Source organism: Salvia splendens, unplaced genomic scaffold, assembly GCF_004379255.2.
Source record: "Salvia splendens isolate huo1 unplaced genomic scaffold, SspV2 ctg343, whole genome shotgun sequence".
Classification (NCBI taxonomy): domain Eukaryota; kingdom Viridiplantae; phylum Streptophyta; class Magnoliopsida; order Lamiales; family Lamiaceae; genus Salvia; species Salvia splendens.
The window spans coordinates 24,480-36,256 of record NW_024598986.1 but is presented as its reverse complement, the minus strand read 5'-3'; the positions used below and the strand labels follow the sequence as shown (position 1 = coordinate 36,256).

The following is an 11,777-nucleotide window of genomic DNA, read 5'->3' as shown; positions in this document are numbered from 1 at the left end:
TTACAATTTCTATCTAATTCATTAACTATCAAACTTACTTTGCTAACATTTCACTAGTCTCTACTAACTATCGATGTTGTTTAATTTGTTCAAGAATATTTTAGGTTAATATATGAATACAATACTCTATCTGTCCGCCATTAGGAGTCCCGGTCACTTTTGCACACTCATTTTATAAAAACGATAATAAATAGTTATAGTGGAGAAATGGTAAAGTGAGAGAGAGGATAATATTAAGAAGACCCTTTTTAATATTATTGTCTATCTTACTTTATCATTACTCCACTTTAACTATTTATTATCATTTTTATGAAATGAGTGCACAAAAGTGATCGGGATTCTTAAAAGCGGACGGAGGGAATATTATTTTTTAATAATAGGGGTAAATGTTGATGCTGCTCTCGTTGTAAATATTCAAGCAACTAGAAAGACAATGCAATTTTCTAATGCAAAAAATATAACACCAATCTCCAATTTTTCAATCGCAGCATCAATGAAACTTATCAAAATTATGGTAAAAAGGATAGTATGTTGTAATACCCACCCCTTTTATTTTATTTTTCTTTCGTTATCTTTAATGTCGAACTAGAGATTTATCGCTCTCTTGTTTCATTGAGTTAAATGGAACTCGTTGCCCCGTTGTTGGTACTTAATGTTGTTAGTTCGCAAAACTAAAGTAATAGTCGAACGAACTAAAACAATCAAATGTATGTTATGAAATAAAATGAACGTTGTACAAGGAAATGAAGTTGTTCTCCCCAAACGAAAATGTTCGCATACTTCTCGAATAATACTTTAACTTGGATTATCGTCTTACATGAATGGAAGAAAGAATATGGGATATTACTATTACAAATACTCTTGGATGGGCCAAAGAGTTTAAGACAAAACAAAATCTCATAATAGTTGTACTTCGGGCCTCTATGTCAAAGCCCAAAAGTCGGCCCTATCCGATCAGCTCGTTTGGGGCCGAGGCAGCGAGCCCGTCGCGGACAGCAGCTTGGCAGCCCAAGTCCTCTCCCAACCTGCAAAGTAGAGACAAACTTTAGTTACTACAGAACAAAAGAAATTAAAAGAAACTTACCATGAGGAAGGAGACAACCTCTCTTTAGTTGGAAGACCAAAGACTTACCCAAAAGGGGAAAGTCAATCCTGCAAATCCTCCACACTATGGCAGCACCTGTTTTCTCACCAGCCACAAGCAAACAATGGAAGTTAATAGCCAAGTACTTGAAAATCATGTGGGAACAAGATGGAGTTAATGATCAAGTACCTAGTACTTCAAATAACACCAAAAGTCTTAAGTTAAAGTGCTACAATGTGGACCAAATAACGGATATGCTGCAGCATGAAGACAACTACAATAATCCTCCCAAAGTACATCAAGTTTTGCCTATAAAAACCCCATCATATGCATAAATTTCTCCCTTCCACACACATCAAAAATTCAGCAACTTCTAGTGAAAATCAAGAACGAGCAGTAGCAAGTTTGAGAGCTTTCTTCATAGTTCCTGCAGGCAGCCCTACTTTCCATAGGTAACATCTCTTTTCTTCCTCCCCAAAAGTTTTTCATCCTAAAACATAAGCTCACCCCTTTCCCTTACTTCACAACCAGGAGTTCCAGAGTGGGAAGTGAACTTGGGAGAGTTAGGAACAAAGATTTAAAAGAGAGTAGCCACTTCAAGAGGTAACACCCTTTCCTCCACATCATAGGGACATAGAAGCATGAACACTTGAAGAAAAAAAGGGCACAGCATAATAGGAATCCCAGAAGAAAGAATCCTAAGCACCAAGTTTAACTATAATCTGCAACACTGCAGAGCACAGAGAAAACAAGATTTAACCACGCTGCTTCTAGTTCGAACATCATGCTAGGTGCAAGATTTAGAGCCTTAAGTTTTACACACCATACATTTCAAATCAAGGGAGAACATAAACTGTTTTCAGCCAAAAATCAGTAGCAAATTTACCATGGCTACTGCCCAAGGAAAATTAAAGTTTTAGCAGACCTTCAACACCACATAGCTACTGCCCAAATTTCATAATCAATCAAAACTAAGTACACCAAGCCAAAAGAACTTAGCTTGAGGATGAGGGTCTGTCCGGCGAGACGTCGAGGAAGACACCGCGATGCCGACGGCAGAGCACCGGCATTTGGGCGTCGCGACAGCAATGACGGATCCATGTCGCGACGGCGTCAACGCTGAGTCGCCGGTGAGTGTTGAGGATGCCTCGCGAAGGGGCAGCGGCGATCTAACCGTCGAGTAGCCGGAGACGGCGACGAAAGGAAGAGAAGAGAGATCGCCGTTGTTTCGTCGATTTAGGGAGTACGTGCCGGCGGAACTTCGAATTCCACCAAGATGAGGCGTGGAATGAGGAAGAGAAAGAAGAAGAAAGGGGAGGCGCTGCTATTGCTTCAACTATGGATTTAAGAAAATTTTGAAATGGGAGAATGAATTGGGGAAGGAGAAGTCATGACGGGGGGAAGGGGTATTTTTTTGGCCTTTTTTTAATCTCGAAAAAGATACATGGAGTTCCCAAAAACACCTCTTGTCGTATCATACGGACTTTCCACTGCATTGCCACGTCATACAGACTTTTCACTGCACAGTGGCGGAATTCCCCGCGGAATTTCTGAAGGACTTCCCACAATAAACGAGAATTCCGCACGGACGTCCATGGGAGTCAACGCAATGGAAGACGTCCGCACGGAATTCCTCGCGGAATTCCGCAGAACGCCGCGGAACTGCGAATTCCTCGACGGAATTCCATATTTGTGCATGCCACGCACAATGGCGGATGTCCGCCACGGAATTCCCGCACGCCGGTGGGAATTCCGCGGTGACGTCCGCCACTGCTGATGCTCTTAAACCTCCATGTAAAATAAATCTCCTGATTTATATTAATGGTCAAGGATCCTAGAACTTTTTCTAGAAAAATACGAAAAAGAATAAAATGAGCACGCACTTAGGATGCATTCACGTTTAAGTTTTCTTGACTTCTTAAAGTCTAATTAAATATTATTTCATTTCTAAAGGGACGTCTTCGCACGTCGTCTAAGACCAAGTTAAGGAATTTACAGCAGGGAATTAGCTTTTGAGGTGGACATTCTTTTTTAAACGTGACTTTAGCATGTTTATGTGAAAAATTCTATACATGTTTTTGTCATGTCATGTTTTGCTTTTATAAATACCTATCTGCTTGGCTTTGCCAATCATGTTTAATTGAATTCGGGTCCCAGTAGGGCCGCAAACCTTACTCGGACTAGTGTACACATATGGGAACCATGAGCTAGCTTTTGAGTTGGCCGGTCCAGTGACCGTCGTGGAATGTGGCCACATTCCCGATTCACTTACGTTCAGATATGATAACTATGTTCATGTGATTGCGCAATCAAATTTTATGAAATCAAAGGAAATTTAGTGACTCGAGCCTTTTAAATAAAACTCCGTGTTCACTCAACTGTGGCTGACAAATTTAAATGGAACTTATATTTTGGCACTATGTCCACTGAGTTTATCAACTACTCAGCCATGCATGTTCTTTTCTAACGTGCATGTTGAATGTGAACGAGGAGGCGAATGTGTTGGGAAATGACTATTAATAAGTAGTTAGGTAGCCCAAAGTAGTATGTCTTCATACATACTATTTTGTCTTGGACTCTTCTGCTGCAATAGAACTATGTTTTAGGAATTTATGAATTTAGTCTTGATACTCTGATTTTCTTTGGACTATGTACCCATTCGCCGTCGAAACTATTACCTCGAGTTGATTTATTGCTCTTATGTTTACTTCATGATTGATGAGAGTATTTTTTTTAGTCGCGAAATAGCTACACTCACTAGTACTAGGGAGACGTGGTCGTGACATATGTGTCGTTTATCACATCGCCGTCATTTTACTAAGTTCATAATATAATGTGAAATGCTATACTAATATTATTTCACTATGTTTGTCCGACAAACGAATCTATTAGATCATAAAACAAGACAAAAACTTATTCGGTTCCGAATTAAATTCAATTAGAATTTATCAATGCAAATGGTTAACTAAATTTTTAATTAAATTCACAATTAGATTTAGTTTATTTGTATACGTTTGGAATTTTAAAATGCATTTTTCACTTTAGGAATTTTAATATGTTTGTTATGAGTCCTATGAGTCTATGACAGTTCACTAGCATATAAGTAAAACTCTTTCCGAACGTCAGAATTTATGGATAGATAAATAAGTTCCGAGTATCGCAGCAATAAATAGTTAGTGGAGTACATATTATTAGGTTAAAATAGGATACACATTTAACAACTACCGGCTTATAGGGGGTGCATTCGGGTTTCGGTTCGGTTTTTTGCCAAAACCGAACCAAAACCGAAAAACCGAATTTAGTTCAAAATCCAAATCGAACCGAACCTGAAAAACCGAAAAACCGAAACCGAAAAACCGAACTTAAAAAACCGAAAAACCCGAACAAAACCGAAAAACCCGAAAAAAATCGAAAAACCTGAAAAAAATAAATATAATATAAATATATATTTATATATGTGTATTTTATTTTATTTTATTTTATATATACTAATAAAATATTTATATATAATATAAAATTAATAATACATATAGTATATATATATTATATAGTAGAATATATTAAAAGAATATATATATTATATATAATATAATATATTAAATTAATAGAATATATATATATATAATTCGGTTTTTCGGTTTTTTTCTTCGCCCGAACCGAACCGAACCGAAAAACCGAATTTTTTTTATTTTTAATATCGAACCGAACCGAAAAACCGAAAAAAGCGAAACGAATTTCAAAATTTCGGTTTGGTTCAGTTCGGATATTCGGTTTCCGGTTTTTTTGCTCACCCCTACCGGCTTATAAACGAGAAAAATAATAGTACAACCCAATAATAATAGTACTCCAAAATATATTGACAACTTCAATCGATGTTTAGTTGTTCATTAACCACATTTAATTTCAACTGCCAAAAGGCTTAGTTGCAATTACATAACGAGTTTGGCTAAAGTCAGATGGTGCGCGGACCCTCCTATTACAACGCCACCGTGCGTGTGTGATACGAGCATATTCCTAAATTATCTCCATATCTTATTAGTCACTTAGCATTGATTTATCTTATCTTTTTCATAGTTAATTATTGATTCTCCATATCTTTTACTTAGGATATTATTATATTTGATTTACTAGATTTTGGTAGGATATTATTGTATCCCCACATATTATAAATATGTGTAGGAGACCTTCATATTATTCATTGAAGAAATACAATTTATCTTTTTTATCGTCTTTTATTTTAGTTATTTACTTTCTCTGCAAATTCATCTCGCCAACCCCTAATTGGCCGAGAAATCTAGGCTGCTCGACGGGGAGACCCCGCGAACGAACCTACCCCTTCGCCGGCAATCTCTCGCTGCCAGAACCGATACGAGTACCCTCGTATCATCTGGTGCTTTCATTGAGAGCTCATCCTCCGTATTTCCGCCATCATGTCATACACCTACACTGACTACGTCCATCGCCAGTTCAATAGACCGTTCCTCTCGCCACTGCCCATGCCGAGCCCCACATCGTATTGGTACCTCCAGAGCCAGATCGTGCAATTTGGATACTCCTATCCAGACTCGCCATTGTTATATCCGCAACCTCCTTATCAATCGGATTGGCAATGTCTCCCAACGACCAACGATGTCGGCCATATGAAGCCTCTCAACATGCCACGTGATCCAGTGACGCCGGAATCTGAACCGAACCTAACGGTGGCTGCCTTAGCTTCACAGCTCGAGCGTTTGACTGCTACTGTCAAGCAACTGACGTCTCTGATGGATGCAAACAAACGCTGCCTGGACGATCCACAAGCCGCGACACGACCTCCACCTGACCCTACAGCCAGTGTCATGTACACGGAGCCGGTATCATGTCCCCTACCACAGATGACCGCCGCCGCCCCAGCTGATCTCCATCACCATCCATCTAGAAGCTCGCTGCCTGTTGTCGTTGCTATCCCACCTCCACCAGCCACAATATCTCTGTCGTGCGACTCCAATTTCGGGTATGACTCGATGGAATTAATTGTCGTTGATAATGATGAAGAGGAAAAAGATGTTATTCATTCTAGTGTTGATGTTAGTGGACCAAATTATGGTAGTAAAGATGGCATAGATGATCCATGTAATGTTGTTTTTACTTGCCGAGAACCTATACATGTGGTGGAGCATAACATGTTGGATATTACAATGTTGAGCAACAAGATTGATTCTTTTTTGTTGAAAGAGGACGAAGATGGTTCCATTGAGGATATGAAGAAGGTAATTGCCTGTGTATATGTGGTTTGGCATGTTGGTGATGTTACAAGTATTAATCATCGATCAACTTTCTTCGACGCCGATGCCCAGTTGATTCCTCCGCAAAATGACACTCTGTGCTTGAGCATTCATGGACGCATTGATGAAGGGAGATGCTCTACTGTTCGGTGTGCGTTTGATCCGGGAGGAGATACCTCGCCAAAGCTTCTGGTCGCGACACTCTTCGTTTTGTCGTGGTTTCCACCTTGAGGACAAGGTGAATTTTAACCGTGGGGGAGTTGATACGAGCATATTCCTAAATTATCTCCATATCTTATTAGTCATTTAGCATTGATTTATCTTATCTTTTTCATAGTTAGTTATTGATTCTCCATATCTTTTACTTAGGATATTATTATATTTGATTTACTAGATTTTGGTAGGATATTATTGTATCCCCACATATTATAAATATGTGTAGGAGACCTTCATATTATTCATTGAAGAAATACAATTTATCTTTTTTATCGTCTTTTATTTAGTTATTTACTTTCTCTGCAAATTCATCTCGCCAACCTCTAATTGGCCGAGAAATCTAGGCTGCTCGACGGGGAGACCCCGCGAACGAACCTACCCCTTCGCCGGCAATCTCTCGCTGCCGGAACCGATACGAGTACCCTCGTATCAGTGTGCATGGGAGATCATCAAATCAGAATGATGCTCGTTATTCAGAACTGCAAACGAATGGTAAGTTAGTAGTAGGATTATAAAATATTTTTAATATGTTGTTGATTTAGTTAAAATTAATGTTACACTTAATACTAGTATGTTGGGCCTAATTGGTTAAAGATTTGGGCTTATATCTTACCATCATTCTCCTAATTCAGTTTTGCAAGGGTCGGTTCAAGGGCATGAGATTTCAGCATATATAAACCTCAACTTGGATTCCTCCATTACATGTTACCTTTTTTTCTGTTCATCCGTTAATAAATATTTTATTTCACTTTTACTATTTTTATCAAAAAAAATCTCACATTCCTTTAACTTAATTCATTCTTATTGTGAAACTTACTCACCAATCGAAAACGCGAACAAGAAATGAAACCAAGTACAAGATGACAACGGATATACGTGGTTTGGCTAAGATCAGCCTACGTCCACGGGAGAACTCAAGCGTTTTGTATTAATATGGAATCGATAGTTACAAGCTATCAATCAACAAGAATCTACAACAAGAATGAGCTCTCTACATATAGATCTCTCAAGAAACTCGACTTATGATCTACCTACCAAGAAAGCAACGAGATAACGCGATGCAAGAGTGAGACTCCTTGATCACAAAGATCTCCGATCAATCTTCTCTCGGATTGAAAAAAAAACGTCGCTCAAACTTTCACACTGTGTTTTCTCTCTTTATCTCTCGTATCAATGATTCATGCTATCACGCAACTCGTGTGAAGTGATCAACATATATACTCACTTCTAACCGAATGATCCTAGGGTAGGATCCCATGCATGCGAGCCTTCACGTACACCCTCACCCCTAATTGCTCCACACGCAATTAGTTGATGTATTGATGTTGTGAGACGCACGCGGCTAACAAATCTCTACCTCGTATCCAACATCAATAGCATGCTGTCCTCATTCTCCAAACTCTCTTACTTTCATCTTCTGAAAACGCTCACCAACTCCAAGCTATATACAAATTTGGACGCTGGCACCACTTTAGTCAAAGCATCGACTGGGTTGTGCTCAGTTGCAATTTTCTTCACCTCTATCATCCCTTTTCTTACTTTATCTCGAATGAAATGCAGCCGCACATCGATGTGCTTGCTCCTATCATGAAAAGTCTGGTGTTTGGATAAACAAATCGCGCGGCTACTGTCACAATTCACCACAACCTTCCTTTGTTTCAACCCCAAGCCATCAACAATTCCCTTGAGCCAAAAACTCTCTTTGATCGCATCTGTTAGGGCAATATACTCAGCTTCAGTTGTGGACAATGCCACCACTGATTGCAAGTTTGATTTACAAGTCACAGCTGCCCCAAACAAAATAAATATGTATCCAGTCTGTGACTTCCTGTTGTCACGATTTGAAGCAAAGTCTGAATCACAAAATCCCTCCAAACTATCCTTGATGTAGTCAGCATTTCCCTTATACATGATCCCATAATCAGCAGTTCCTCCAAGATACCTCAACATCCATTTCAATGCCTACCAATGCATCTTTCCTGGATTGCTCATGTATCTACTAGTAACACTCACTGCATGAACTAGATCTGGCCTCGTGCAGATCATTAGGTACATGACACTTCCAATGATATTAGCATAGGGGATTCTACTCATCTGCTCTTCTTCTTCTTCTTCTTCTTTACTTTTAGGGCATTGTGCAGCAGATAGTATAAATTGTTGTCCAATTGGTGTAGAAACAACTCTGGACTCTTTCATCTTAAATCTTTTGAGTTGCTTATCTATGTAATGCTGCTGACTTAACCATAACACCCTCCTTTTTCGGTCTCTGATGATGTCAATACCTAAAATCCTCTTGGCCTTCCCCAAATCTTTCATCTCAAACCTGCATTTGAGATCATGTTTTACTTTCAGAATCTCATTAATATCTGAACCTGTCACTAGTAAGTCGTCCACATACAGGAGTAGGAAGGCCACTGACTTCCCTTCTTTCTTCTTTATGTACACACAGCTGTCATATTTGGAGCTTTCAAAATCGATTTTCTTCATATGCTCATCAAATTGGATATTCCATTGCATGCTTGACTGTTTCAGACCATATATACTTCTCTTCAGCAAGCACACATTTTCTTCATCTCCTGGCTTTATAAAACCCTCAGACTGCTCCATGAAAATGTTCTCTTCCAACTCTCCATTCAAGAAGGCCGTTTTGACATCCAACTGATGCAATTCCCAATCATTCTGATCAACTGATGCCATGAGGATTCTGATGGAACTATGCTTTACTATTGGGGAAAATATTTCATTATAATCAATCCCTTCTCTCTGATTGTGTCCTTTGGCCACTAACCTGGCCTTATACCTAATTCTATTTCTCTCTGATGCTTCAATATTTTTTCTTAAAGATCCACTTGCAACCAATCATTTTTTGCATCATTTTTCTTGTGACCAAAATCCATGTTTTATTCTTCAATAAGGAGTCAATCTCATCTTGCATAACTTTGATCCATTTGTCTCTTCCCTGCTCTTGATTGCCTCTTTATAGTTGCTAGGCTCCACTGCCTCCACCTCTTCTGCTACACAGAAAGCATAGTACACCAAGCTTGAGTTGCTATATCTGGTTGGTTTCCTGATTTCTTCTCTTCTTTTTCTGTCCCTTGCCAGTTGATAGTTACTCAGATCTTCCTCAGTCTGATCACCTTGATCAACATTGTCCAGGTCATCATTGGATTCATGGACTGCCTGCTTAGAATCTGAGGAACCCTCCTCTTCTATAATCTGATATTGATCAGATTGTTGCAGCAGCTCCACCTCCACTGGTATACTCACTTTTTCTGAAATCTCTACCCTTTCAAGATCCTTATATGGCATCTCATGCTCTCTGAATACCACATCTCTACTAATCTCAACCTGTTGATTACCGAGTTCCATAGACCAGAGCCTATATCCCTTGACACCCTTCTGATAGCCCAGCAAGACACACTTCAATGCCATTGGTTGCAGCTTGCCTTGTTTGATGTGTGAATAGGCTCTGCAGCCAAAAGGTCTCAGCATATTGTAATCACCATGCTTGAGATACCATCTGAAATCTGGTGTTTAATGGTTGATTGAAGCTGCAGGACACTTGTTCATAAGAACCACAGCTGTAGCAGCTGCTTCTCCCCAGAACCTTGGTGGCATTCCAGAAGAAATAAGCATGCATCTCACTCTCTCCAGAATTGTTCTATTTGCTCTTTCAACCACCCCATTTTGTTGGGGGTTGTTGGGAACCGTCCTATGCCTTTTGATCCCCTTCAGTTTGCAAAATTCATCAAACTCATGAGAAAGGAATTCCAAACCATTATCTGTTCTGAGGCATTTAAGAGTCAGTCCTTTTTCCACCTCAACCTCCTTGCACCAATCTCTGAATCTATTGAAAGCATATGACTTCTCTCATAACATACAACCATATCTTCCTAGAGTAGTCATCAACAATAGACAAGAAATACCTGCAACCTCATATAGATGCAACTTGTGCAGGTCCCCATATGTTACTGTGAGCATAATCCAAAACTGATCAGGATGTGTGTTTTCCAGTAGGATATACTAGCTTCTTGCTTTTGCCAAGTATGCAGACTTCACAATCTCTAGAATTCATCATGGAGTCTGCCTCAATGACCCCATCCTTTATCAGTCGATTCACTCCATCTTTTGATACATGACCCAGCCTAAGATGCCAAGAATCTGGATCTTGTTTCTCAGCAATATTCACTTCATTTATTACCACAATTGCTTCCAAGTAGTATAGGTTGTGTATACGTTTTGCTTCCACAACGACCTGTGACCCTTTCAACACCTTCATGACTCCATCAACAGACAGGAAAGAGCAACCCTTCCTTTCCAGAGCTCCCAGAGATATCAAATTGCGCTTGATTTCTGGTATGAATCTGACTTCAGTGAGGATTTTTAGTGATCCATCTTTCATTATGAGTTTGACATTTCCAACTCATTTGATTGTGCACTTATGATCATTCCCCAGAAACACTGAACCAGAGGCCTTCTTGAGATTATCAAACCACTCAAGCTTTGGACACATGTGGAAGCTGCATCTACTGTCCATTATCCAAGACTCAGAGATGTCCACCTCAGCTATATTCAAAACTTGTGCAGTCTCAACATCTTGAGCTATATCCGCATTGCCAGTACCTGCAGCTTCTTCTTCCTTCTTTCTTTTGAATGCATAGCAATTTTTCTTTATGTGGCCTGCCTTTTTGCAATAATGGCAGGATCTGGTTTCTTTGTCCTCCCTTTTATCAAATTTCGCCTTCTTCTGCCACTTTTTCTTGCTTGCGTGAGAACTTCCGCAGCTTGGTCAAGAGGCTTATTGACAGAGAATCTTTGAAACTCCTTTGCCTTCAAGGCTGTTAATACCTCTTCATATGTGAGTGAGCTATTTCTCCCATACAAGAGGGCATCCTTAAGTTGATCAAAGCTTTTCGGCAGAGCATTTAATAGCATTATAGCTTTATCCTCATCCTTTATTTCTCCATCCACACACTCAAGATCATCTACTGCTTTTACAAATCCATCCATCTGCTCCATGATCCATTTCCCTTCAAGAAACTTGATTGAATACAACCTCTGCTTCAAGAATAATCGGTTGGCTAGGGATTTTGTCATGTATATGGATTCAAGTTTATTCCACACTGCAAAAGGTGTCTTCTCCTTGCACACTTCTCGCAACACTCGATCTCCAAGGCTGAGCATCAAAGCGCTATGTGCTCTATCCATCAAGT

General features: G+C 39.5%; 1 long non-coding RNA gene across 1 annotated transcript; it reads right to left on the bottom strand.

Annotated features, from left to right (window-relative positions):
* Positions 1-769: 769 nt before the first annotated feature.
* On the bottom strand, positions 770-2,457 carry LOC121789811. The gene is made up of 2 exons (XR_006048154.1): positions 1,085-2,457; positions 770-1,025 (listed from the first exon to the last, which is right to left on the bottom strand). It is a non-coding gene; the product is annotated as an uncharacterized LOC121789811 (long non-coding RNA).
* Between the last annotated feature and the right edge of the window lie 9,320 nt (positions 2,458-11,777).